The sequence below is a fragment of the Pimephales promelas genome, chromosome 5, assembly GCF_988280905.1.
Source record: "Pimephales promelas chromosome 5, fPimPro1.hap1.1, whole genome shotgun sequence".
In the NCBI taxonomy this organism is placed as follows: domain Eukaryota; kingdom Metazoa; phylum Chordata; class Actinopteri; order Cypriniformes; family Leuciscidae; genus Pimephales; species Pimephales promelas.
This window is the reverse complement of record NC_142773.1, coordinates 4,477,391-4,481,734: the sequence shown is the minus strand read 5'-3', so window position 1 is coordinate 4,481,734 and position 4,344 is coordinate 4,477,391. Positions and strand designations below refer to the sequence as shown.

At 38.3% G+C, this 4,344-nt stretch overlaps 1 pseudogene across 1 annotated transcript; it reads left to right on the top strand.

Annotated features, from left to right (window-relative positions):
- Positions 1 to 2,573: 2,573 nt before the first annotated feature.
- Positions 2,574 to 4,344, top strand: LOC148980456 (protein FAM13A-like; annotated as a pseudogene). Its single transcript, XR_016168443.1, has 3 exons — positions 2,574 to 3,490; positions 3,571 to 3,777; positions 3,881 to 4,344. The product of XR_016168443.1 is annotated as a protein FAM13A-like (transcript).

The window sequence follows — 4,344 nt, the reverse complement described above, 5'->3', positions numbered from 1 at the left end:
TTACCATTATTAAGTGATCAGACTTTCTGAACTGAGATTCTCTTGGATTCCTACCATAACAAATGTGTATCAATTATGACACTCAGTTAAAGCAGCCAGAGAAATAGTAATGTTAAAAGCAAAGGGTCAAGAGCCCCACTAAAGCAAACACTGATCTCCATTATGGTGACATCAACATTTATTATTTTACATAAAAAATCAACTTCTAAACATCTGTCTCAGTAAGAATGTTAGTATGCAATAAATAAAGTCTGGATTGTTTCTGTATGGTGTGTTTTGTGGGTCACCATTGTGTTGAAGAGTAGAGCCTGTCCTTCAGTTCAGGATGAGCAGAGTAACACTGATGAAATGCTGCTTGTTCCTTTATTTAACGGACAGTAACTGTGTAGTTGCTGATGCAGTGATGTATAGTGACAGAAAATCATACATCACCTCCATGTTTCTTAATAAAAAAATCAGGAAATATGTGAAATAACTGTGTTTCTGTTAAAGAGCTTAATGAAGATTTCTACTTTTGCACTTATTTAAATTAGGCTATTTTACATTCATTTTGTGTTTTTTGTATGGCAGCCATTGCTGACAGTCATTGACTGTTTTTTACTATGAACTGTATTTTACTATGATCATAACAATGCATTGTTTTTACAGTTAGAGTGTTTGATCGTAATAATCCAGATAATAGCTGTAAAATAACAGTGTTTTTCTGTAAAACAACTTAATTTATATTAGGATATTTAACTTTATTTTTACGGTATGTATTTGGCACCCTTTGCTGCCAGTTATTTGACCCTTTTTTACGATTTTATTTTTTACAGTGTATTCCAAAAATGGAGCACAACTGATCCAATCTTCTCGATCTTTATTATTAACTTTTCTTCTGAACTGTTTCTCTGAATTTGAACATTCCTTTCTGTACATGATTGGTTCTTTATGAGCTGTCCTTCTGACAGTTAAAGTTCATTTTACAAACTTGTTTGTCTTTTTCTTATACACAACATCTTTGTGATAGTCATATTTGTTTTTTACTTTCTTTATACAACACTATTATATTGAATTTTTTTTTTTTCGGGAAGGCACATTTCCTTGTATTATACTTAGAAAAACAATTGCTTTTCAAATATAAATAATTCTTTCTACACATGCATGTCTCAGGCAAATTACTGACTTTGCACATATCAAAGCAAACTTATCAACCGGTTGGACCAAGTTTATTACATGAACTAGTTCAAAGTTCAGTTCACAAATTTTAAAATTAACTAGTTCAGTTCATATTTCAAAAATAAACTAGTTCATAGTTCTTTTTTCCATATGTTGCTGCGAGCTTCTTTTTTTATTATTAGGCTATTATTATTGCCACAGCCCACATACAATCACAGATGACAATTATTTTATCGACGGGCAATGTGTGCACAGACATGTAAGATTTTCCCATCATCACTGACCTCATAAAACCCTTTTAAATGATCTTACGACGCCTCGCTCCTCAGTTCACAGACACTAGAATGAACAAGTTCACTGTAGCGTTCATCAGGCAGTAATACAGTAAGCTACGTTCAGTTCACGTTCGCCCAAAATATGAACCAGTTCATGAACTATCGTTCAGTGAACGCGTTCAGACACAACACATATTACAAGCTCATAATGATTATTCTCAGACTGTTTTAGAGCAGAGGTATCCAACACGTCGCTCGCGAGCTATCAGTAGCTGTGCCCTGATTTGGTGGTGGTAGCTCGCCTTGGGTCTGTTCACATATCGCACTCACATATTTTGCACGCTCAAGTGTAGGCGCGCATCAAGCGCCAAGCGAGCTCATAATTGAAGCGACGCGCTAATTTTTTCCTGGCGCAGTACTATATGTTTGTACTTCGTGGTTGTCTATGACAACTATTGACAACAAACCCACCGTAAGCTGTCACGAGACTATCTATGGTAGCCCATAAGGGATTTAAAAAAACAAAAAAAAAACGCGGCAACGACGGGCCGCACTAATATTAAACTTTAATGTCAAGCAAGGGGCCACAAAATATCATCCGGCCGCAAGTTTGAGACCTCTGATATAGACAGTATACTATACTGTAATAAATCTCATGAACAGTCCTGATCAAAAACTCTCACAGCCAGTCAATTGAATCAGAAAGGGTTTACACTTTATTTTGGATATATAAAACTCTAGCACAGATTTCAGTAGAGAGACGGATGAGACAGCCACACAAAAAGACCCGCAAGGCACAATTCATCTACACTCAGTAAGTTTCACTCTTAACACGGCACACAGTGCTTTAAACTCAACGTGACACCCCAATTCATAGGTTACAGCACACAGTGAACACCAGTCTAGGGCGGAACTTTCCGGTCTCGTTTCCCCGTCCCCCTCCCTGGCCTTCTGGGTGAAGAAGACCCATCCATATAGGGTAGTTAGTGCAGACTGCCTCCGTATCGTATAGTGACGTCATGGGCGTGCACACAAGGTGAGTCAGATTCTGGCAGATTTTTATTTTTTTTTATCACCAAAATGCAGTTAATCATCCTGGAAACAGAAAGTGTGCACCATCAAAATACATTTACAGTTTTTTTCGATTGCTAAACCACAGTGGAGCACAACTGGAGCTACATGTGCAAAACTCTAACTACAGTCTGCACAGCAGCAGTTCATGTGGACCAAACTCTAGATCGTTTTTCATTGCTTGAACACAGTTTTCAAAACTCTACACACTTATCCCATGACTTTAAACACAACCTGCACAACACTGTGGATTTACAGCACTTTGTTCAAATGCTAACACACTGCTGTCAAAACTGTGAACCACTCATTCAAAACAGAATAAATTTCAGCCTTGTGCCTTTCACACACTGCTGATTTTCAAACAATTTCAGCTGAAAGGCTAAAAACTTGTGGCCTAATGCTTGAGAGAGGCAGGGTTACAGTATTACAGTATGTACTTTTAGTTTCTACCTTTTTTTTCTCATTATTGTAATTCTGTAAATTACTACAGACTATTGAAGCAAACTGCTAATTTTCAATTGTTATGTTCTAAAAATGTAAAAATTTCAAATGAAAGAATGTCACTGTTTTCTTTGAAGAAAATATTACTTTGTATGAAGTGTGAAATTGTTGAAACTGTAAAGATGAAAAGTTTGGATTTTCTGCATTGGTGTTTGATGCTACTGTTTTTCCTCTCAGTGTTCTAGTTGACTGGTGACTGTTGGTAATGCAGACTGTAGTTAGAGTTTTGCACATTTAGCTCCAGTCATGCTCATGTCGTTTAGCAATCGAAAAAAATGTAAATTTATAGGTAAATGTTGTGGAAGTTCTTGGATGTCTCATTTGATCTCGGATGTTTTAAGCAACGTACGAAGAACGGGCCCCTTGTGGAAACTCAGAAGGCTGTGTTTGTGCCTCTGATCGGCTTGAGGAAGAGTGGACAGATGAGGCAGGGTCTTCCTCTAGTGATCATGGCATGCACATAGTGGAGTTTGTGGAGAAGCATTGTGAGTGTCTTTGCCAGTGTTTCTCAGTGTCCATGTATGCTGAGATTGTGTGTTTTTGTAAAATGTGTGTTTGTGTTTAGGTCTCAGTGAGACTGGCCTGTTACGGGTTAGCGGGACAGTGAAACTCTGCCAGGAATTAAGGAAAGGTTTTGATCAAGGAAGCTTTCTGGAGTTTGACAGTGGGGATATTCCTACTCTTGCCTCCTTGTTGAAGCTTTTCCTCAGGGAGTTGCCTGGTGTACTTATCCCAGAGTCACACAGGACACAACCACTGAAGGTGTTCAGGGGTAGGTGAAGCTGCAGTCGTGACGAGTGAACATGTTGGGTACTTGCTGCACAACAAGATAGATTCATCAAATCTGATTGAATCTTCTTCATTGTATCTTGCAGATTCAAAAGAGGAAGAACTGAATCAGGCTGTGAAGATGATCCTGAACAGTCTTCTGGAGGAACATTTTAAATTCCTCTGCTACCTGCTGTACTTCCTGTCCCGTATGGCTGCTAAGAGTCATCTAAATCTTATGACATCCAATAACTTGTCAATAGTTTTTGGACCCACCATCTTTCAGTAAGTGTTTATGTGTGTGTATTCAGCTGATATAGTCTGTACTCCAAAGCACATCATGTAACTCAGGACTGAGGTTTCTAGAATTACATGCACAAGTTTTCAGGATCTTATGAGACACAGAGACCAGTCTGATGGAGCTGTCAATCATAAAAGGAAGATGGGTGTCTGGTGTATGTGACACGTTTGTTTTCTGTGTGTACAGCATTCCTCTTGGCCCCACCATGATTGAGGAACAGTGTAACGCTGTGTAACGCTTTGACAGAGCTTTAGGAATTTATTCTGTCAC